Genomic DNA, 26,402 nt, shown 5'->3' with positions numbered 1-26,402 from the left:
CAATTTTCCCTATTTTATTGCCATCAATACCAAAGGGGGAGATTGTTGATAATTGGCTAATAAAGATATGTAATTTTTGTCATTTATGGTAACATATGATGTACATGCTTACAGGAAACCTCAGAAATAAAGATACTTAGCTTTTGGTACTCAGAAAATTGTCCAAGTATGAATTTGGATTACAATAGTGTATTATTTTGTATGTAACTTGTTACTGACATCATATTATGACTAGCGAAGTTAGATGGAGATAGTATACATGTTGATGATGACATGTATAACCTTGTAAGTTTGTACAAACTATATGGAAAATATATATTCATGTTTTACCAATAAAATAGGATAGTGGAATTGAAGAAAAGGAATTATTTTGTTTACAAACTAAGTACTTGACCAATTAGGCCCGACACACTAGATGTTTACTCTAAGTTGGAAAAGCATATTGTGGTCTTAGTCAACCTAGCAACAATTTGTGAAAAGGCATGGTATTTATGCAAAGGACATCTTGCAAATTCAAAGTATGTAATTGTGAAAGTGATGTGTAAGTTTTACGAGTATTGTGATATGCGAACTTACTGTGAAAGCAATATATGCAAAGTTTTGAGAAGCTATTTTGTGATCCGAGATCAAACTAAAGATTAGAGATTAGTCAAGAAAGAAATTATAGAATCTATATTCTAGAAGTCTAATTAATTGTTTGGGCAGTGAGCTCTTCTTGTAATTGGAAGTGCATGTTTGGGAAATGGGCTCATCTTGCATTTACTATACTACAACTCCTAACAGGATTGACACAACTCCTAATAGGGTTGGAATCTGCTAACAGGGATTCAAAGTCTCCTAACAAGGACTTTCTATACTAAATTTTCTCATTGACTCCTAACAAGGTCCATCCTCTAACAAGGAACTCATTGACTCCTAAAAAAATATGGTGTTATGAGATATCTTTGTGCATGGTTACTGTTACTAGTCAAAATTACTTTATTACTTTCTTATGTATGGTTCAAAGTAATAAATAATATCCAGTTGATGACTAAAGATTGTAGATTATTGATTCACCTAGGTCCCACCCCCGCCACCTCCCCCTCTACCCCCCCCCCCCCCCTCCCCCAAGTAATTCCTATTTCTAATAGGATAAGGCTATGTTGTATAAGTGGGAAATCTTTATGTGATTCTATCGCACCCTAAAAAGGTTTTCATATATTTTCCTTACCTGTGTACATCAATTTTGAATGCATTTGTTTTTAGCCTCTTTTAGAAGAGGCTTGTTTGGCTACTGACATCCGCTGAATACTTATGTCTAGGATTCTAGATGTTTGTCTCTTCTTGTTATTTAAAAGAGTTCACAAGCTCAAACTCATCCATCCACTAGTCATTTGCTTCATAAAGTAAGTTGTCTTTTTTTTGGATAAATTTCCAAACTAGTGTTTGGCCTTGATACCACCACTTGATGTTGTAGAAAATCCATACCTTGTCATCTCTAATATATACTAATTTCATATTGAATTATACTCTAAAAATCACACTATAGTGACATCTAAATTGCAAGTCAAATTTAGCAATTATAGTCCATATGTATTATCAATTAGACAAGCATGTCTTACAAAGAAAGAAAGGATTCCAATACTTGTGTGCTTGATCTAATGAACATAAGAAATTCATGAAAGACATCTAATGCAACACAAAAAATTCTAAGCTTAGGTATTTCATCAAATCCTGCTATTGACATATGTAAAAGTTGAAAATAGAAATTTAAAAAATCAAAATTTTAGGAGCTATGTAATCACTCAAAGCACTATCTCAAATTTGTACTCTTCAAGAGCCAAAAAAATAATATTTATCAAAGCATAAGAAGCTAACTGCTTATCTTCCACCAATGACTAGGCAGGTAGAAGCCAAAAAGTGAAAGGTTGGAGCACTAAAATAGGGAAGAATGGGGTTAAGGGATTATCAAAGAGGCTGATGCATTCAAGCAAGTTTGAGAAAATTGGTTTTCAGTCATTGAATTTTTAAAGAGTAGTCAAAGCTAGTGCTTCAATTAAAGGGACACTAAACAAAACTTTAGATAAAGATAAATGTAAATCTATATATATTTTCTATGTGAAGAGATATAACATAGGGTCAATTTTTTAGTACACTGAACTTTGCTTGTCTGTTACCAAGGTTTTTGAGTAGATTTCCAAGAATTTCATGATTAAATAAGGTCATGATGAAGTTTTGAGGAGACGATGATCCTTTGAGAGTCGTTGTTCAGTTTAATCTCTAGTTCATTATATTCTTTCATTATGTGAAAAGATTTACTTAAATTTTACGTATCACACTTTGTCAATAAGTATGAGCAATTATATTAACATTTTGGACATGAATAAGCTCTTCTCCAATTTTTTTAAATTTTGGATGTTGGAGATCTTATTTTTCAACCAGAAAATAAAATAGCAAAATAAAATATAGATAAGATACATTATTTTCAATATATTTTTTTAAACAATAAAATCTTAGTTAATAGTTACCCTTACCCAATTCAATGGTGACATTCTAATATTATCACTTCTCATTTGTCAATGTTTTCGCACTTTGGCTCTAGCAAATAATGAAATTTGTTGAAGAGATATTCATATAGTATTGCCTCCAAAAAACTTTGTTAACTTCATTGACCTTTGCTGGTTCTGGATAACTCAAAATCATGGCACGTATTCTAATCATCATGTGGGCATTTTCTTTACCTTTATGCCTACCCACAAAACATGAATAATCATCTTCATAGCTAGAAGGTATTTGTATTTCTCTGAAGATTCACCTCTTCATGCCTTACTAAAAATATGACATCCAACACATTCAAGATTTTTGCATGGAAGTCTTATAGATTCCATGTACTATTCTTATCAATAAATTACCCCTTTCACATATCACTAGGAAAGTCCAACTAGTCAGTCGTTCATATTTTTGTTATATGATCTTTTGTAGACATCTATAAACTCTCTATCTTTGTTGTACCCATGTTCTCATTCATAGTCCCAGACTCCCACGCAGTCTGATTGATAAAAGTAACTCTGGATATTTTCGCTCTAAGAATAAAAGTCATAAATGCCAATTGTGCCTGCAACAGTATTAGTAATTATTGTTTGACACATATCTCTATTCTTTGCCATCATCAATGATTACCTTGAAACTTTGTCAAGAAACCTTTGCTACTGTATTTATGACAATGATCACTTTTCCTTCATGATAGTTGTTGCCAAAATAGTATCTCTGTCTCCTTTATAACAATCATCTCTTTATCTTTTCTCTTAGAATTTCGTCCTTTCTATTTCAACCATATATAGTTTAGGACTAGATTTGCATCATTTTTTACAGTAATCACATTATTTTCATGATATTATTAGTTCTTGCCATGGGCAGGAATACTTATGCATTCATGTTAGTGCTAATATGACATTAGCACCGACCAATCAAATCAAAAAATTTAAAAGATTATATAAAATTTTAAATGTTTATATCTTTTTCTAATTTTTCATTATTTTATAAATCACATATTTCATTCATTCTATTGGTCCATACTATTTTTGGTAGGGGAGAAAATTAATTTTATTCAACAAAAATACAAATATTTTCTAACAACTTCATTATGCATTAATGAATGCATTAATTACAACTTTATCTTTTCCACACTTGTGACAATTTGATAAGATTTTTTTTTCAATCATTTTATCTTCCACCTCACACAACATGTCTAATCAAATATTAATTCTCAATAGCAATATAATTTCAATATGTTATATCTTTGTATTTGTATTTTTTATTTTTTTTAAACTTTGATTTTCTAATAAAAATAGTTGAATTATTACTATTATTTTACTTTTGTAAAAATAAATTAAACAATATTATTTTTTAATTATATTTTATAATAGTATTTGTAATATGTATAATTGATAAGTGTTACAATTTGTAAATTATACCATTTATTATTATTAATATTTTTATTTAAATAATTTATCATTTAGTTTAAATATATTTAAAACTTAAATATATATTTTAATATTAAATTAATAATTATATTTTACATCAAAAAAAATACTAAAGGAAATAACCACAAAAAATAAATAATTCAATTATAAAAGATATATAAATTATTATTAAGTTTTTATAAACTATGTACTAAAATTAAATAGTTATATTCTATTTCTTATTTATTACATCATATTTATTCATCAACATCAAATTTATATGTATTACATCTATTTATTATTTACAAATGTATATATTAAATTAAATAGATGTTATTTCATAATTAAAAATTACTTAATTTTATGAAAAGATTAGAAATACAAAATATTAAATAGTAAACCTTCTCTAACTGTGTAAAATTAAAAGTTAGTTTTACCTATAAAATATTTTTATATTTCAATACATTTCATTTTTTCTTATAAAAAAGTGAGTTTTAATATAAAAATTAAATTTTTAGTTTCATTAATCAAAATATAATATATTTTAATATTTTATTATAATCATGATCTTATCAGATCACAAGTGCATTTCTAGGAAAAAACTAATGAATTCACAATGTTAATTTAGAACTATTTAACTTTATTCTCACTCATCTACACCTCTACAACCATTATGCATTACGCAGGAACTATGACGCATTGTGTCTCTTGTTTATTATTGTATTTAATACATCGTTGAAAACTACCTTAAAGATATTTTCTGTTACTACTTTCACAGTCACTTCTAATTAGATTTTTCATCTTAGCTTTTTGAGTGGCCTCTTTATCATCAATTTTTGTCTAACTCTAAAGTCCTATCATCGCAGTTCATCTCACTATTATTAACACATTTGTTACATGTTCTAATTTGTTATGAACTAAATTTTTCTTGAAATTGTAGAATGAGGAGGGATTCCTTTATGCCTCATACAAGGAGTACATAGAATGTAGTGAGATCCTAAGTGGAAGTGGAAGTGTTCACACAGAATTGAACCCAAATTGAGCATCATGTTGGAAACTCAGATTTAGCACTTAGCTCAGGCAAAGTCTATGGTAATGTTGAAGAGATGGTGGGGGTACCTATGAAAGGAGGGATCTATGAGGTATGCATTATTATTTATTATCTTAGTATTCTTGTACATAACTTTTTTGCAACCTTACTTTTTTCTAAATTGGGGAAGCTTTGGATGTGGTATTGATTTGAATTTTCTTGTTGTGTTGCAATCCACTGATTAAAGACACATAGTTATTGTGTTTTCTTGCTCATAGTTGTGTTCTACTTTATCTTCATTTTCTTTATATGTAAAATAAATTTCAATATGGGATACTTGTACAATTTTCTGAACCAAAAGGAATGCATGCTTCATAACCTTAATATAATAATCTATGTTTCTAGTACTTGTTAGCTAGTAGTTCACTTGATTTTCCAATTATTTACTAGATTAAATAATATAAACACTTTTACTTTTTGGATAGATTTATGTGAAATGCATCAAATTGATTGTATTGGCATTGCATCACTTTTGTTCTTGTTATTGAGTTTTGTCCATTCAATTCTTGTTGATTGTCAAACCCACAGGTTGGAGGTAAATAGTGAACTTTTAAAATGTTATCTTATGCATTTGCATTGGATAAGACCCCAAATTTGATAAGAAGAATGGGGTTATGATGTATATTAAATGTTGTTGAGTTTGCAGGTTGTCATTCAAGATCATGCACATACTTTGAGTAGCAAGTTTGACTGAGAAATTATCTCTACGATAGTATAAAGACAAAGGAGGCTTGGGGCATATTTGGGGCAATATTACAATAATCAACACTTTTTTATCAAATATTGATTTCATAAGTGAAGCCAAAATACCATGGCCTCTCTAGACAACCTCTCTACTTATGCCAAAATGGTACTTTTGGAACTTAAAATAGGTGCAAAAGTTTGGTGGATGCTTATACATTGTTCTATTGCATAAAATAATGAGATGATGTTTCATGGAATAAGAATTTTTCAGTGTGTAGAGGGCATGTGTATCATAATTAAGTAATCACATGTCATATCCCCATTTTAAGCTAGAATTTTAATAATAATTAGATAATTCAATGTTATTAAATAAATAATAAAGTTATATTAAAAATAATACTAAACTATAAACCAAGGAAATAATAATTATTTAATCTATATTATTAATAAAATAATATATAGTATGATATTTTAAATTCAAAAATAATAAAATTTCAATGAGTAAAGAAAGAAAGAAATAAATTAAATACAAGAGACAAAACTGTAGAAAGTATGTTAACTTTCTAAATAGAATTTAATAATAAATAAAATGAACACATATAAGTAAGTAAGTAAATAATATAACATAGAATAATATAAATTAACTAAATCTAATGAAAATTCAAGAGATGTTTAACAAATAGACACTATTCCTTAAAATTAGCATATAAAAGGGAGGAGAGATTATTTTAGAGAGGGGAGAAAAGGAAGAGAAGAAGACAGGAGTTCAAAAGGAAAAATGGAAGAGGAATGTAATATGAAGAAAATAAAGAAGTGACTTTCTGAAAAGGTATCAATGATATTGAAAGGATGCAAACCTTTGAAAGGGCCATAATTATGAACAATTGTGACTCTTCAAAAATATTTTAATTATAAAGTATTGGAACTTTTCCAAAGGATCTTAGTTATGAAGGTTTGTGACTTTTTGAAAGGATTCTAACTATGAAGTGTTGTGGCTTTTCAAAAGATTTGTATTATAAAAGGGTGCAAATCTTGAAAAAGAAGGTAAGAAAGATATGTTTATGAATTATATTTGTTTAATTATGTTTATGAATTTATTTATGAACAATACTTGTGGATAATATTGTGTTAGCTCATGGGTTAACACTATGGATATCAATGTGAACTTGAAGCATGGAGCATGTGAGATATTAATATCTACATTGGCCACCATGGCCAAGATTCGATATCGAAGCATGGAGCATGGAGATATTAAGATCTCCATTGTTTGCCATGACTGATAATCAAGTAATAATACATTAATCTGTTATGAGAATTATAAGACTCAAAGCATTGGGGTAGCAAGGTATTAACACCTTGAACCAACCACCATGGCTGAGAATTCTTCATATTGCTAGAATATTCTAATGTTGTCAAACATATGTATATGTCATTGGCCTTGGATAGAGGATGCCCATCTAGGAAGAATCTTAAGGAGTGCACTCCTAGGATGACAATGAAGTAGCTATGAGCTATGAAGCCCAATCTAGAGATGTCCTTAAGATTGGGGTTAACTTAGAGGGTAGAATAATATAGTTAGTTTTATTATTATTGTGATTCTAACATTTATTTTTGTAGATATTAATTGTCCCCAACAAACCCTATTAGTGGGGACATTACATTGGTATCAGAGCATGATCGTGTCATCTTGTAGGGTTAAAGAGGATATAGAAAAATAATTTATATAAAAGACTAATGTAGAAAGTTAATGACTATTACAAAGGATTCAAACATATCAATGATGGAAACCTAATAATTTGGACTAAAATAAATATATATCTCAACTCAACAAAAGAAATTATCTAATTGCTTGAGGGCAAGCAATTTGAGAAAAGGTGGACTATCATATCCCCATTTTAGGATAGAATTTTAATAATAATTAGATAATACAATGTTATTAAATAAATAATAAAGTTATATTAAAAATAATACTAAACTATAAGCCAATGAAATAATTATTTAATCTATATTATTAATAAAATAATATTTAGTATGATATTTAAAAATAATAAAATTTCAAGCAGCAAAGAAAGAAAGAAATAAAATTAAATACAAGAGACAATATTGTATAAAGTATGTTAACTTATTAAATAGAATTTAATAATAAATAAAATAAACATATATAAGTAAGTAAATAAATAATATAACATAGAGTAATATAAATTAAATAAATCTAATGAAAATTCAAGAGATGTTTAACAAATAGACACGACTCCTTAAAATTAACATATAAAAGGGAGGAGAGTTTATTTTAGAGAGGGGAGAAAATGAAGAGAAGAAGAGAGGATTTCAAAAGGAAAAATGGAAGAGAAAAGTTATATGAAGAAAATAAGGAAGTGACTTTCTGAAAAGGTATCAATGATATTGAAAGGATGCAAACCTTTGAAAGGGTCATAATTATGAATAGTTGTGACTCTTCAAAAATATTTTAATTATAAAGTATTGCAACTTTTTCAAAGGATTTTAGTTATGAACGGTTGTGACTTTTTGAAATGATTATAACTATGAAGTGTTGTGACTTTTCAAAGGATTTGTATAATGAAAGGGTGACTCTTGGAAAAGAAGGTAAGAAAGGTATGTTTATGAATTATATTTTTTTAATTATGTTTATTAATTTATTTATAAACAATACTTGTGGATAATATTATGTTAGCTCATGGGTTAACACCATGGATATCAAAGTGAACTCGAAGCATGGAGCATGTGATATATTAATATCTACATTGTCTACCATGGCTGAGATTCGATATCAAAGCATGAAGCATGGAGATATTAAGATCCCCATTTTCTACCATGGTCGATAATCAAGTAATAATCCATTAATCTATTAGGAGAATTATAAGACTCAAAGCATGAGGCTAGCAAGGTATTAACACCTTGAACTGACCACCATGGTTGAGAATTCTCCGTGTTGCCAGAATATTTTGATGTTGTCAAACATATGCATAGGTCATTGGCCTTGGATAGAGGATGCCCATCTAAGAAGAATCTTAAGGGGTGCACTACCAGGATGATGGCGAACTAGCTATGAGCTATGAAGCCCAATTTGGAGATGTCCTTAAAATTGGGATTAACTTAGAGGGTAGAATAATATAGTTAGTTTTATTATTATTGTGATTCTAACATTTATTTTTGCAAGTATTACTTATCCCTAACTAACCCTATTAGTGAGGACATTATAGTGGTATCAAAGCATGATCTTGTCATCTTGTAGGGTTAAAGAGGATATAGAAAAATATTTTATATAAAAGACTAATGTAGAAAGTTAATGACTATTATAAAGGATTCAAATATATCCATGATGAAAACCTAATAATTTGGACTAAAAGAAATATATATCTCAACTCAACAAAAGAAATTATCTAATTGCTTGAGGACAAGCAATTTGAGGAAGGGTGGACTGTCATATCCCCATTTTAAGATAGAATTTTAATAATAATAAGATAATACAATGTTATTAAATAAATAATAAAGTGATATTAAAAAATAATACTTAACTATAAACTAAGGAAATAATAATTATTTAATCTATATTATTAATAAAATAATATTTAGTATGATATTTTAAATAATTTAAAAATGATAAAATTTCAATAAGTAAAGAAAGAAAGAAATAAAATTAAATACAAGAGACAATATTGTACAAAGTATGCTAACTTTCTAAATAAAATTAAATAATAAATAAAATAAATGCATGTGAGTAAGAAAATAAATAATATAACATAGAATAATATAAATTAACTAAATCTAATGAAAATTTAAGAAATGTTTAACAAATAGATGCGACTCCTTCAAATTAAGATACAAAAGGGAGGAGAGTTTATTTTAGAGAGGGGAGAAAATGAAGAGAAGAAGAGAGGAGTTAAAAAGAAAAAATGGAAGAGGAAAGTAATATGAAGAAAATAAGGAAGTGACTTTTTGAAAAGGTATCAATGATATTGAAAGAATGTGAACCTTTGAAAGGGTCATAATTATGAACAATTGTGACTCTTTAAAAATATTTTAATTATAAAGTATTGAGACTTTTCCAAAAGATTTTAGTTATGAAGGGTTGTGACTTTTTGAAAGGATTATAACTATGAAGTGTTGTGAATTTTCAAAGGATTTGTATTATGAAAGGGTGCAACTCTTGAAAAATAAGGTAAGAAAGGTATGTTTATGAATTATATTTGTTTAATTATGTTTATAAATTTATTTATGAATAATACTTGTGGATAATATTGTGTTAGCATAAGGTTAAACACCATGGATATCAATGTGAACTCGAAGCATGGAGCATGTGAGATATTAATATCTACATTGTTCGAACATGCTCGAGATTCAATATCAAAGCATGGAGCATGGAGATATTAGGATCCTCATTGTCTACCATAGCTGATAATCTAGTAATAATACATTTATCTATTAGGAGAACTATAAGACTTGAAGCATGGAGGTAGCAAGGTATTAATACCTTGAACTGACCACCATGGTTGAGAATTCTCCATGTTGTCAAACACATGCATATGTCGTTGGCCTTGGATAGAGGATGCCCATCCAAGAAGAATCGTAAGGGGTGCACTCTTGGGATGATGGTGAAGTAGCTATGAGCTATGAAGCTTGATCTAGAGACATCCTTAAGGTTGGGGTTAACTTAGAGGGTAGAATAATATAGTTAGTTTTATTATTATTATGATTCTAACATTTAGTTTTACAGGTATTACTTGTCTTAACTAACCCTATTAGCGGGGACATTATGTAATGCCTCGCTTGAGAACCCAAGAGAAATAAACCTAACATGTTACAATGTTTACTAAACAATTTTTTTAAAGTTTAAACAACATCAAAGTAACAATAATGTGGAAGCAATATATACATACACATCAAGAACACATACTCAATTATAGATACAGTTTCAATTCCTCAAGGGTTCCTTCACATTCAGTTATGTTAAGATGTTTATATTAATTAGTTTAAGTTTCAAGTACAATGTCTCATGATCATAAAGAACTAACAAATACATAATCACATAAGAAAATGCATATGTATAACTAATATAATGAAAGTACATCCAATAAATAACATCCAATGCACATGTTGCAGGGTATGTGAGAATAGATACAATACATCAGAATACATGATAGCATTATTACATCAATTGAAAAGAAGTCTCTGAGATAAGAAATAAGAATGATAAAGGTACATCTCCTACAATGAACATCCAATAGCTGGCAATGTGAGGGGAACCCAAATGGTAGGAAGACACTACCTCCTAACCACATGGTTACCTAATCAAGCTTGCACTCCCACTATGCATGAAAGATAATGAATGATCGACATACAACTAATCAATCATAAAAAATTCCTAGGGAAGGAATTCTTAATAGCCAAAACTACCACAAAGGTAACACATTCTACTCAATAAAATAGGATAATCCAAAAAGAAAGAACACTCAATATAGTACCAACACCACATATCCAAACATCATTCATATACCAAGAATAGATAAAATCAACAAAATCATAAGATAAAGTCAATGAAAGATATCCACCTCAAGTCAAGAACCACATGTCAAAAGTACATTATCAATGAAAGAAAATAAACACATCCAACAATAAGTACACCACCAAAGATATAAACAAAATCTATAGAGGAGACTTAGGCTACATACTAGGGAGTGTCATCACATGGTCAAAGTACTTGAGTTACCCTAGAATGATCTCTCAATAGACCCTAGACCCTCAAGTGTTTAGTTACCCTAGACTGGTTACTCTAAACCCCAGCCCCTCAATGTGACACATGCAAAACTAGAAAACCCTCTCAAGAAGACGAGGAAAACTAGTTATACTATCATCCCATTCCCATTCTTAGTCTATACAAGAACTCAAGGCATGGGCAGGAAAAATATCTCTAACTTATCTTTTTAGTGTGTTTCCCCAAAATATTAATTACTAGATTATCACTTATTACATAACTCACAATAGGTTACCTTGGCACTCACCACTTTGGATCCCATATCGCTACTGCAAGCCACTCCCAAAGACATGTACCTAGACAACCTCTCCTAAGCACATAAAACATAGTTGTGTCCCATACCACAACACCCATAATGGTCAAACTTGGTTCCTTAACAGGAAACCTGAAAATAAACTAGTTCTTCCAACACAAGTAAACATAAATACACCACATAGAAAAACTCATAAATGCAATTTCCAAATTGAAAACATAGACTCAACATAATTCCCAAAGTAGAGAAACATCATAAAATAAATCACAAGGACGACCTTTGGTGTATGTCCTAGCTGTCCAACCAAATGACACAACAAAATCTTACGTACATAATTGTGACAATAATTGGTCATACATCCCCAATTAAAACACCTTAATAATACAAGTGTAAAAACCATAAAAATATTCCAAGTCCATGAAAGGATCCTTCTTTGAACAAAAATATACATGTGAATGACTATAATCCACTCCCAAAAAAAATCCAAAAAATATATATGAACATATAATTCTCAATTGATCATACAATATAATTAGCACTAAATATAACTTAATTTAATCACAATCAATATTATGAAATTGTCTCATTTTGAAGCTTAATTTTAATAAAAGTATATGTTTAATTTAAATTAAAAAATATATTTATACTATAAAACACTTAAATTCTATATTAAGAAGAAAATACATATATATATATATATATAATAACTAAAAGAGTAAACAAGTTTAAAAGAATATTATTATAAAACAGAGTTGAAATGCTCTAAATACTATTAAAATATATTCTAATAAAGCTATATATAAGATCCATGTACATACTTTATTTTAACTTAATTAAAATTTAAGACATCTCTTAAAAAAAAATCCATTATTTTAAGGAAAAGTAATTTAAGAAGAAGTATAACAAAAGAATATGTTTTGGGCAAGAATCACGTGGTCCATATAGCTTATGTCAAATTTTTGTTTGGAAGGATGTGAAATTGAAAATTCCTAATTTACCTTCGGTTATTTGTGCACTATGCCCATACTTTTGAAAAAAAGAATGGCATTGGATTTTTTTAAATTTTTTTTTGACAAACAAGGTCAACCTTCTTACTTTGGACAAGAACATGGACAAAACAACGATTTGAAAAAAAATAAAAAAATGAATCCAGTTCTAAAATTGGTGCTAATTTTATTTTATTTTTCCATAGGTTTGGGGCGATTGTCAAACTTGATTAAGAAGAATGTGTAGGAATATTTTATTTTATTTGAAACATATTAAAATATTTTATCTTTCCTTTTCCAAACTATCATTAGTATAGAGAGATGTGACAGGTCATTAAAAAAAATGTAATTGATTAAACATCCCATCCCTCTCTTTTATGTGGTATCGAGAATATCATTCAAAAGAAATTTAAATAATCAAAGTTGAGAGTACGAGGCTCTATGACAGGCATCTAATATGGTAATAAGTCTTTTATTTTATTTTATTTTTTAAAATTGATTTTCATGCAAATCCTAGCCTATCAAATTCAATTTCTTGCAAAAAATTTCTCCCCTCAAGAATCAAATAAGGGCTTTTAATTCACAAGACATATCTGAGATTAAAAAAATAAAATGACAAACAAATTCCAAGCACCTAGAAGACATAGCATTTAGATCTTTTCAATGAAATATATAATCATGCGTTTCAAACCCTACCTCATGCTGATGCTAATAATCTAGCAACTTAGTGAAATGCTTGCTAAAATAGAACCCTTCAAGCTACCAAAAATTTTGTTTGCTCCAAATCCGAATATTGCCCTCCAAAAACCTATGTGTGCAACAATGACCCAAAACCCCTCTAATATAGATCTCTAATTCCCTTTTAGGTTTTCTATCTCCACAAGTTCTAAAATTGAAATTATTTTATTTAATTATTTACTTCATGCATAAATAATTCACTTTTTAATTAAAATATTCGTTTATTATTTTATAAAAAAATTATTTCTCCACATTAAATTTAAAATAAATTTATAAAAATAAATTCATTCATTATTTAATTAATAAAGATAACATAAGTGCATTATTTAAATATCACTATTTGTTAGCTTAAAGAATAAATTTGACGACTGAGTGTCAATACACTTAACCAAGATCAAGAACAAGTGCCGAGTGTAACAGGTGTCAAGTGTTAACAAGTGCCGAGTGGTAACAAGTGTCGAGTGTTAACAAGTGCCGAGTGTTAACAGGTGCCGAGTGTTAACAAGTGTCGAGTGTAACAAGTGCCGAGTGTTAACAAGTGTCGAGTGTTAACAACTGTCGAGTGTAACAAGTGTCAAGTGTTAACAAGTGTCGAGTGTAACAGGTGCCGAGTGTTAACAAGTGCCGAGTATAATAGGTGCCGAGTGATACAGTTTTGTTTAGGTGCCGAGCTATCCAGGAAACAACATGTGCCGAGTATCAGCAATACTTCAGGAGCTGAGTAACTCAGTAGATCAGCATAAAAGTTTGAAATTGCACAAACTATGATGCAAACAGTTTTTGCAGCTGATAGAAGGTAACCTTCGAGGGATTTAATGATAAAATCAAATCTTTTATTTTTCCTATGCAATTTGCATGCAGCCAATAAGAAAAATGCTAAAGGCATGCAACCAATCAACAAAAGATAAGTATTGAGTGGAAAATGAAGATTGAATATGGATCATAGATCCATACCTAACCCTAAATCCTCAAATGTCTTTATAAGGAAGACGAAATTTTATTGTAAAAATATATGAAAGGACATACAAGGGTGCATAAGAAAATCTGTTTTCAGAAGCAAGGGTTATCAGATCACAAAGGATCAAGATCAAGAGAAGGCAGAAAAGGAGCTTGCATTCAGCAATCAAGGATTGTAATCTATCAGGTTTATTGTATCTAATATTCTCTAGCAATTGTATTAGAATGAAAATCCTATGGTGATAGGTTAGGTTTATAGCTATTCTATAGATCCTTTTGATTAGGTGATTAAAATCCTTTAACAGGGTGACACTTCATGTTAAGTGTTTGTAAATCCTCTAACGAGGTCACTATTAATACAGTGTAAAGCCTTTAACAGGGCAAACCATCAAAAGTGGTTGAACAATATTTTTGCAGTAAGTTTTGTGGGTATCATCCCCACCCCATTTTTACCTTCTTATTCCTGGAGGGTTTCTGGGTTACCAAATTCCAATGTTATGAGTTATTGATGCATGAGTGTTGTTACATGTTTATTTGATGTATTTACATGCATGCAATTTACTTTAAGTTAAAAGTTTTATTGGCTAAAGTGTGATACTTATGATTCACCCCCCCCCCCCCCCCCCCCCTCATAAGTACTCTGTTCATATTTGAATATTCCAACAATTGGTATCAGAGCACATCCAGGTTCTCACAAGGAAAAGCCTAACAGCTTGGAGGAAAAGATCTAAAGATGGAAGCTTTCAAACTTGGAAAGATCATTGAAAGATAGATGTGCAACTTGCTTTGCATAGCTTGGAGAAATTCAGAAACAAATTGAGAAACTCATTAAAAAAGAGGAAGGATCTAGCCATAGCTGAAAATGATATACACTACAAGGAGATTGATACCACCAACATACTTTCTAGTGGAGACACTAAAGAGTTTGATACAGCAATAGCAGAACTGATGGAGAAAAATAAAATTCAAGCAGATGAGATAAGATCTCTCAGGATGGAACATGAATCACAGGCTATAATGATATGTGAAATTACTGAACAAAAGAAAAGAGCAGTTGATGATAAGGTCATGATAGAAAATGACAAAAGGAATCTTGCAAATAGACTTGAAGAAAAATGTACTAAATTGACAAGGATCTCAAACATGCAGATGGATACACTTGCTCAAATGATGAATCTTCATCATGAACTCAATATGAAAGATATTGAGATCTCTACTTTGAAGATGCAGAAGGAACAAATGTAGAATGAATTGAACAGAGAAAGAGAGGTGGCAAAAAATCTCAACAAATCAAGTGAAGCCATCAAATATTTTGAGCAAGTACTAAAATTTCCAAGATCAACCCATGATACAATAGGGCTTGGATATAATGTTAAAAGGCAAAGATGTTAAACCTACATGTCATTTCTATGGAAAGAAAGGACATACATCTAATGTCTGTAGAAGCAAGAATGCCCATCAGCATGTCAAACCCAAAAGCATAAATCATTGTCATAAATGCAAGAAGCAAGGTCATCAAGCATATGAATGTAGAACCCAAACTATCAAGACATCAAGATTTGATGGACATTGTTACAATTGCAAAAATTATGGACATAGAGCTTTTGAATGTAGATCAAAGTCTATGTGGATAGTAAATCAACTAGTAAAGACATCAAACCATGAATTTTGGGATTACAACACCAGGTACAGCTGTCACTATTGTCAAGAATATGGACATATCCCACAGAACTACATAAGAACACATTTTAGAGGGAACTACAAAAGATGGTTGAGTCAAACTACATGTTTTAGTTTCTTAAAAACTGGTCATGTCAGCAGGAATTGCCCAACAAGGTCAAAGGCAGCAAGTTCTGAGTTCAGCAATGGAAAGGCAAAGATAGATGTTGAACATATTAGAAGTGAAATGAATAAGACATGGAGGAAGAAAAATGAGTATAGCACATCAAGTACAGAGATCACTTCACCTAATAGGTCAAGTGATCACACTTCATCAAACTAAGCAAAGAATAAGTGTGTGGGATTGATAAACCAAGTTACATCATAAATCAAGTCCCAAGACATATAAGAACTGCAAAAATGAAATCAGCATAAGCAAAGATGAAATTGAGAACTTTTGTGAAGATATGTCAAAGTTTCCTTCAGGAGCCGAGTTGCTAACAATGACTAAATTGATAGTTGAAGCTGAGCTGTGAAATATTAATAGGAGTCGAGTAAAGTAAAACACAATGGGAGCCGAGTCACGACAAAACTTTTCAAGTGCCGAGTAGACAGTTGGTAGCGTACTAAGCATTTATTACTCTATTTTGAAGGGTACATAAATCTAATTTTCGATCATTTTCCCACCATTCGAATGAGAAGCAAAGCCAAAAAGAGCGGAGAAGATCAAGATCAGCTCAGAAGCCATTTGTGAAGATTTCAACAGCGATTCAAGACAAGTTGCATCGATTTAAGGTATTTTACTTAAGTGCTGAGCTACGTAGGACCTATAAACTTGTTTAAATCATAAACCTTAGTTTGGTAAACAATGGCATCTGGGTCAGGAACCACTAAGGGTATAAAGAGTCATGAAGTACAGTTGGTCAGCAACAAAGTTAAACAACCTGAATTTAAGCCCATACTAGAAGTAGCGTACAAGAATGATCCTGCAGGTGCATTATCAGTTGTTTCGGATAAAGTTGTTATGGTCCAAGATGTTTGCAGATGTTATAATTGCAAAATTGGTGCCATAGGAGACTTAGAAATATTTAATGCATATGATAAGCTATGTGAAAACAAAGTACTAAAAAATGAGTTTTCAATAATAGAAAGAAAAGGGTTAACCAAAACCCTAGCATTTATGACTATTTTCAAAACTGAATGGGTACGGATAGTTCTGAGCCAAATACATGATGGAGCTTTTTGGTTAGAGTCACGGCCAATAAAATTCACCAAGAAAATTGTTCATAGGGTTACTGGTATTCCAACCCTAGATCGGCCAAAGATCCTACGAAGTGACAAAAGGGAAGTAATAGAGAAAAATATAGGTGCCAAATGGAACAATAGAGGAATGACTATCAACACAATCATAGATCCCCTACTAGATTTTTCTGTGAGAATCATTTCACATAAATTATATCAATCAAGTAGGTTAAACAGTGTACCTTGTATAGCAGTTGATGTTGCATACAAGATAATCAAAAGGGATCATACTTATGATTTTGCAGAGCTCATGTTTCAACAGATTAATGAAAATCTAGGAGCTATAAGGAAGAGCAAGGGAGCTCAATGCAAATTTGGATCAGTTTTGATGTGCATGTTTTTCTATCTAATGAAAGAATTTTCTTCTATGGATAAAGTAAGATGGAATCCAGATAAAACAATTTTTGAACAAATTAATGGATACATTGAACAGATGGGTGAAAATTTTGATGCCCAAATGACTGGTTACTTTGAGGACTTCAAAAAGTCCATGAAACAAAGAATGAGAATTCTAGTCTCATTGACTAAGAAATATGAAAAAGACATTTGTTTTCTTGTAGATATAGATTATACCTACATACAAGCAGTTATACCTAGAGTATGATGGCTTAGGCCACTAGGTTATGAACTTGATGTTGATCAAGCCTCTGTAGCAATAACAACCCTACTTGCAGAAGAAGCTGATAAAAATGAAAAAAAAGTTTGGAACCTATGATGTTGTCAAAACAAAGGTGATAATAGATTTGAAGATTGCTTCAGCAGTAAAGAAGAAAGAGAAAATGGTGAGACAAATAAAAAGAAAATTTGGCATTGAAGAAGAAGGAACATCAGAAGAAGGAGAAGACATTGAAGAAGAAGGAGATAAACTTCAAGGTCTGACTCAAGGGTTAGGTGAAGATAAAGAGGAAAGTGCTAAGGTAGAAGAAGCCAAGAAAGCACCAGTCAAGAGAAAGACCACAACTCCTTCTACTCCTCAATCCAAGGGAAAGAAAGCAACTGCTCCTGCACCAAAGAGACCTACCACAAGGGCTGCAACACAAAAAGCCCAAGAGGAGGCAAAAGGAAATTTATTCCCCAGCATGAAATAGATGAGTAGAAAACAAAGTCAGAGGACAATAGTCAATTTCAAGTGGTAAGACACAAACCCCAGACTTCTATTGATAAATTATGTTCAAAAATTAGGAATGATAATTTAAAAGGTTTAAAGAACCTGAATTTTTCTAAGCTCACCAAAGAAGAGCAGAATAAATTAGAGGAATTTGTGTATGCTATGATGGCTGAATATAAGCACACACCTCTAGAAATAGATGAATCTATGCCAAGAGAATTGTATAAAATTGTAGAGGATAAATGGCATTTTTGTTTACAAATGGAAAAAGAGATAAGGGAGTCAACATTAGCCAGATTGTTGCCTGATTTGACTAAAGATAAAGTAATAAATGCAGTAAAAAGGCATAATAATAGATTAACTCCCAAGTATAGAGCATTTAGCATATTGCAGAATAAAATTGAAGAGGTAGTTACTAAATCCACAAGATTGTGGAAAATAGTTTACAAGAAAATAGAAGATGTATATAATGAAGAATATAAGGCAGAGGCAAGTGCCAAGACAAAGGAAAAGAAGGTGTTAGAAACCAAAGAAAAAGAGAAGAAACTAGTGGAGAAGGAGAGTAAAGAAGAAAAGGAAGAAGAGGAACATAATGAGGAGAAAGAGGAAGAGAAAGATATAGCTGAGCCACAAGATCAAAGTATGCAAGACATACAGGTATCTCCTCCTAGTCCTCCTCATGCCACCATCACACCTATAGATATCATAAAGATAAAAGATGTTACAGACACTTCAAATCCAAACATCAATCCATTAACTATAGAGGATTTGAAAATCCTTGACCAATCATCACTAGTAACAAAATTAAGTTCAAATCCTGTATTGGTCAGTGTTGATGAATTACAGAATCTAGAAGTTAAAACAGAGTTAGTTAAGGTAAAAGCACAAGTGCCATCCTTGACCATACAAACTACTGGTATTCTATTTCTTCCACCACCACCTCCACCAAATATAGTCACTTATACACTCCAAATGTTGAGTACAACAGCAGGAGAAATAAAAGAAGCATCTGAACAACCAACAGGTTCAACCCCACCTAGCAAACATAAAAGGGATATTCAAGCTAAAGAAAAAGATGAGACAAAGAAGAAGAAGGAGACTGTAATACAAACCCTGGTTGCATTACCAAAATCTGGTACTCCAACACAGACTCTTTAGCAGCCGAGCACAGATGGGTTACAACTGCAAATCAGGACACCAGGCTCGAGCTCATCAAAAGTAGTCAGGAAACTTCACTATGGAGTTCCTGAGCTTGATGAAGAAATAAAGATCCCATATTATGAATCTAGCACTCTTACTGAAGAAAAGATTAATGAAATTCAGAGTGCATTGGACAAAAGAAGGAGACAAGAAGCACTAAGAAAAGAATACAAGCATAAGCTTACCTTGAATGAAATTAAAGATATATTCACAGAAGCTTTTTGCTTACAATCTCTAGATGAGTCAAGACCAATTATAGAGCAACTATCTGATATAGTTGACCAGGTGACTAATGAAGACCAAGAAACAAATGCCAGATTGCTTGAATGGTCAGAAAGGAAGTTCCAAGGTAAGGTAAATAGTAAAATATTTGGTGATATAGCACTGTCTCAAGATGAACTAGCAAAGAAAGTTATAATAGTTAAAATTGTACTAGGAAACATCTTTTCCCTGTACAACAAGTTGTGTGATTTTTCCACATTAACACAAGACATTAGCCAGAAAATACTGAGCTTGGAAAACAATCTAAAAATTTCTAGCATGCAACTCCCCACAAATCCAGCTCAGAGTGAGAAGCATTTTGCCCAATCGCTTCACGCACAAAGAGAGTTAGCTGTCTTAGCAGCAAAGGAGGCAACCAAAAAAGCTAAACTGATGCAAATTCAATCGTCAATAACTCCTCATTTGGAATTACTTCACAAGGAGTAGATAAATGTAGAGACAGTCCTCAGGAAAGACCCCAATCTTTCTTCATCTAATGGACTTGTACACCTAGCAGCAGAGATTACCATCCAGCATAAGACATTGGATGTCGCATTAGCAAATTGGGATGCAGCTCTGAAGGTACACCTTGAAGTAAATAGCACATTTTTGGCTAAGTATGGCATTTCATTATAAGACCCTTGACATAAGTACCAAAAAGGGGGAGAATAAGTAATAAGAGAGTAATAAGAAGTGATTAAGTATGGGGGAGTTAAGTACAGGAATGAAATGATAAGTATGATAAAAGGGGGAGATAGCAAAGAGATAGTAGTAAATTTTGGGAGCAAATTTTGAGATAGTAAATTTTGGGAGCAAATTTTGAGATAGCAAATTTTGGGAGCAAATTTTGAGATAGCAAATTTTGAATGTAGGATAAATTAATGAGTCACAAGGATCTTAATTAAGTGTTTTTGCCACTCATGTCAAAGGGAGAGATTGTTAGCTTAAATAATAAATTTGACAACTGAGTGTCAATACACTTAACCAAGATCAAGAACAAGTGCCAAGTGCAATAGGTGTCAAGTGTTAACAAGTGCCGAGTGTTAACAAGTGCCGAGTGTTAACAGGTGCTAAGTGTTAACAAGTATCGAGTGTAACAAGTGTCGAGTGTTAACAAGTGCCGAGTGTAACAAGTGTCGAGTGTTAACAAGTGCCGAGTGTAACAGGTGTCGAGTGTTAACAAGTGCCGAGTATAATAGGTGCCGAGTGATACAGTTTTGTTTAGGTGCTGAGCTATCCAGGAAAAAACATGTGCCAAGTATCAGCAATACTTCAGGAGCCGAGTAACTCAGTAGATCAGCATAAAAGTTTGAAATTGCACAAACTATGATGCAAACAGTTTTTGTAGCTGAAAGAAGGTAAACTTCGAGGGATTTAATGATAAAATCAAATCTTTTATTTTTCCTATGCAATTTGCATGCAACCAATAAGAAAAATGCTAAAGGCATGCAACCAATCAACAAAAGATAAGTATTGAGTGGAAAATGAAGATTGAATATGGATCATAGATCCATACCTAACCCTAAATCCTCAAATGTCTTTATAAGGAAGACGAAATTTCATTGTAAAAATATATGAAAGGACATACAAGGGTGCATAAGCAAATCTGTTTTCAGAAGCAAGGGTTATCAGATCACAAAGGATCAAGATCAAGAGAAGGTGAAAAAGGAGCTTGCATTCAGCAATCAAGGATTGTAATCTATCAGGTTTATTGTATCTAATATTCTCTAGCAATTGTATTAGAATGAAAATCCTATGGTGATAGGTTAGCTTTACAGCTATTCTATAGATCCTTTTGATTAGGTGATTAAAATCCTTTAACAGGGTGACACTTCATGTTAAGTGTTTGTAAATCCTCTAACCAGGTCACTATTAATACAGTGTAAAGCCTTTAGCAGGGCAAACCATCAGAAGTGGTTGAACAATATTGCTACAGTAATTTTTGTGGGTATCATCCCCACTCCAGTTTTACCTTCTTATTCCTGGAGGGTTTCTGGGTTACCAAATTCTAGTGTTATGAGTTATTGATGCATGAGTGTTGTTACATGTTTATTTGATGTATTTACATGCATGCAATTTACTTTAAGTTAAAAGTTTTATTGGCTAAAGTGTGATACTTATGATTCACCCCCCCCTCATAAGTACTCTTTTCATATTTGAATATTCCAACACTATTTTTCAAAAAATTTATTAATTAAATAATAATGGTACACCATAATTAGAGTTTAATATGTAATATTTAATTTTCAAATCTTTTTAACATAGTTCTCTAAAATTAGGACTTTTAAATATAATCTTTAATTTAACTAAAAATCTATTTAATTTTAAAAATGCAAGATTATCCTATTTTAACATTTTTTTTTTCACTTTTAAATTAAATAACATTTGATAAATCAATATCATCTGTCAATTCAAGAATAATAAATAACTAGTCTCTTAGGAAAATCACCAAGTTAAACCTCAAGAAATGCATAAGGAAAATAAACCAAAGCAAGAATCAAACCACATACACACAAAAGACTCACAGGTTTTAAAAGGGTAGATAGTCTATTATGAGTCCTCCTTGTAGGACAAGTATTTTAGGCTATGGCTGGGATTGGACCTCATTATTATCTTCCCATTCTCACCATTTGAGTATTTGTAATAGGGCATGATCATCCTAGCAATTTAGGGAAGTTGATGCCTGATAATTGCATCCTACATAAAAGATGAGCATGTACATGTATATAAATATATCTAAACTAAATAGGCAATGGTAGGGAGTGGTACATTGTGTAGATCCTGACTAGCAGGTGACTATGACTCCCTCCCTTAACCACATCAAACACGTCAAACATAAGATAAAATAGACACATGCACCATACACATGCAAGTATGGGGTAAGTACCATAATAAATCATGAGCCAACTTATCAAATGTGTAGATATAATAATGCATCTCTATCAATACAAATGTAGTCATCATTAAAGACATCACGTTAACATTGCTATGAAAGAAACCACATTTACTAACTAGGAATCATCAAAACATCATTAACAACAAGTGAAATGAAATAAACTAAGTGATTATAATTGATATATTTGTAATCCAAGTCATGAAATAATATCATAATACTATAAATCCAGTATCACTGAAACTAATCAATCCATAAAATCAGCCCAAAAGAATTTGGAAATTAGAATATAAAAGCAAACTATAGGTGAGCATTGCACATTACATCATATTATTCCACCATATACAATGTGAATGAACAACCTCCCAAATTAGTCATTTGCAACCATCTCATGGCCTCTAAGAAATAAGGGCATTGAAAAATGACTTAACACTCACTAAAACATGAAGGATATGGACATTTTTCATATGCTATATTTGCAACCACCTTAGTAAATTTATATGAAAATGTGGAAATAAAGACAACATTATAGCTAGTGATAGAATGCCTTAAGAAATTTCATCACATGGTTCGTAATGGTTATGTGGTTTGTAAAGGTTGGGGTTTTGAAAGTAATTTAAAGCTATTGAGAACATGGAATGTAAGTGTCTCAAGGACGAACTAATCATTGGTGGCCTATATGTCAAATGTCATTGGTATTAAAGTTCAATAATCAAGATACAATTTGTAAATCAATCAGGAAAACATCTATTTATTTTGTGAAAATAAAAGCTTTAGCAAGCATCTAGGAAGAATGAGAGAAAATAAGTCAAAATGAGTATATTGGAGCAATTGTCTCCATAAGTGAGAACAATTTTGCAACCATCTTGAAAACATATTATGTTTTTGCTAATGAATTACTTTTACCATTGCTTTGTTTAGCTCAAATGCATATAAGGTTACTCAATTGGAGCTTACTTTTCTCGCTGCCACCCAAATTCCCTTTGGTAATTGGGTATAATCTATATGAGTTATGTGATATATATGATGAACATTTTCAATCACCATTTCTTGTTTGGGATGATTTTTGTGAGGCCTCGCCCCGACCCATCCTAGCACCGATGATACATTGTTATTTTGATACTCATGTTTGTTATGTCAGAACATTATTGGATACATTGAACATTGTTAAGCTATTTTTACGATGTGTGATGTTACTTCAGTTATTTGATTTTTGTCATTTAATGCTTTTAAATATGCATAACAATGAAGAAAATGTATGCAACACTGACACATTTGGTTATGCAAGTCGAAAGGTTAGAAATATGAGTAGAATTAGATAAACAACTATTTAATTGAGAAATGGATGCTTTAATTTATATAATTCCTCTAATATGTAATTCACATTATGCATGTGGTTTTGGACCTACTGATGTGTGCAATGAGTGTGCAAGAAAATTAGCCGAGACAACTCAACAGAAAAGCGGAGCTAAACTACTTGTGAATTTTGTGCTAATCTTATATTGTAATTCTTTAAAGGTTGTAATTTGATCTTACTATTCTCCTAACCTGTAATTGTTCCAAATAAGCCTTTAAAGGCTTAGAAACATTAAATTTAAGTACCCCTATGGGTAAGGGTATGGGTGGGGGTGCTTTCCAACCCTTTAGCCTCCTAGGTTGACTCTTAGGGTCTCTTAAAAACCCTATTATAGGCTGATTTCGAAAATGGGTGGCTCTTTACTTGGGTTAGTGAAACCAAACCTCCATCTTGAGTTACTTGAAGCTTAGTGGAGTTAAGGACCATACTTAGGGGCATGTTTGGGGGAGTTTAGTTTTTTGTCACCCAATCCTCTAGTTTTGGAGGAAGTCTTGAAGATTGAAGGGAGAAGGGGAAGCTCTTCTCAAACCACCATTGCCATAACTCTTTTTATGAAGGTAGGAGTTCTTCTCTCCATGAATGGTTCTTTATGTGTGTTCATGTTTTAAATCTTGCTTGAATCATGTTTGAGACATTGTGTAGATATGCATTTCTTGTTTGTGTGTTGGGGATGGATTTGGGAGGGATTTTATCTTGTTTCTTTTGATGTTATTCATATGCCTTCTTGGTGTGTTGATTTTTCTTGAGAGGTTTTCATGGGGATGCTTTTGGAAACACTCACTCTTGGATAGGGAAGAAGTGGCCATGCTTGGGGAAAGGGCATTAGTTGGACCTCAATAGTGTAGAGTCTCCTCTCATGGAGAGAGGAAGGAGAAAGGGTAGGGTGTATGGGCCCCTACTTGTCATCCCATACCTTGTTGTTATTGAGAATTCTTGAATGTGGAATAGAATGAAAATCCTTGTGGATATAGCCTCGAAAGGGCCTTGTGAAAGAATGGAAGTTCTTGAAGTTTTAGCCCCGAAAGGGTTAAGTGAAGGTATGGTGATTGACTTCTCCTATTGAGAAAATCCACCTTTCCCCTATATTGGTCCATTGTTGGACCTATTGTGAAACTGGGTGGGAATGCATGTTCATTTTGCTTATCTCCTTGTGTTGTTATCTCCATGTTGGTTCTTGTCTTTTTCATGTTTTTCCTTGAAGCAATGTAGACATTTGATAAAAGCTCTCTTGTGGAATCCTTGAAGAAATCTCATTGAATTGTAATATTTTGTAAGTTGTAATTGATTTTGATGTAGTGGCAAAGACATTGGGTTTTCTTACTGGTTCTTTCCCGATGGAGCCTTGAACCAGGATGAATAATAGAGAAAAGAAAAGATTATGAAATTTTCCTTGCAATGCTCTCATGAGGTTCCAATTTTTTGGCATATGTATGTGAGAAATTAGAATGATAGATAATGTCTTGAATTGGGAAATTTTAAGTTTCAATTATGATAGTGAAAGACAATTGATGTTTGAAGTTTTCAATTCGATGTTTTGAATATTAGCATGTAATGATAATTCTACATGGTGATCACCAAGTTATCACATTCATTGTTAAGCTTCATTAGTAATACAATTAAATTTGATAAGAATTATTCATCACCTTTTTGAATTTTGAATATGGGATCATAATTCCTTGTTAAGTTTCATAAAGAACAAAATCAATATGATTAAGAGGATTATATTACTTTGCATGCTTGTTTATCGATTTGATTAAGAAGACTATTATCCTTTGCATGCTTGTGTATCAATTTGATTAAGAAGATTATAATCCTTTGCATGCTTTTGTATCAATTTGATTAAGAAGATTATAATCCTTTCCATGCTTATGTATCAATTTGAGTAAGAGGATTATAACTCCATATTGCCTCTAGAAATGTTTAAACTCATCTTGCATATCAAAGAACCTAAGAAAGAAAGCATGCCAACACTTAGTCAAAATTGGCTTTCAAAAAAACAAATGTGCACCTCCAGGTCTAGAAAGGCCCTCTGGAAAATCTATGGAAGAAAATCTAATTTCCCTAGTTACAAAGAATATTCTCTGTATTATTCTCTTGGATTCAAATAAACATCATTTTAAATCTTTAAAAAGAATATATATAAAACACTTTTGAAATCTAAATATTATATAGAAAATCTTGATGACATTTTTTCACCAAT

General features: G+C 31.5%; 1 pseudogene; it reads right to left on the bottom strand.

Moving 5' to 3' along the window:
• LOC149577070 (ubiquitin-activating enzyme E1 2-like) overlaps nucleotides 1–26,402 on the bottom strand; it is a 60,267-nt pseudogene that overhangs the window by 33,516 nt on the left and 349 nt on the right.

Source organism: Cupressus sempervirens, chromosome 1 (assembly GCF_028749045.1).
Source record: "Cupressus sempervirens isolate cs-2001-9-10 chromosome 1, ASM2874904v1, whole genome shotgun sequence".
NCBI lineage: Eukaryota > Viridiplantae > Streptophyta > Pinopsida > Cupressales > Cupressaceae > Cupressus > Cupressus sempervirens.
This window is presented reverse-complemented; position numbering and strand designations above follow the sequence as displayed.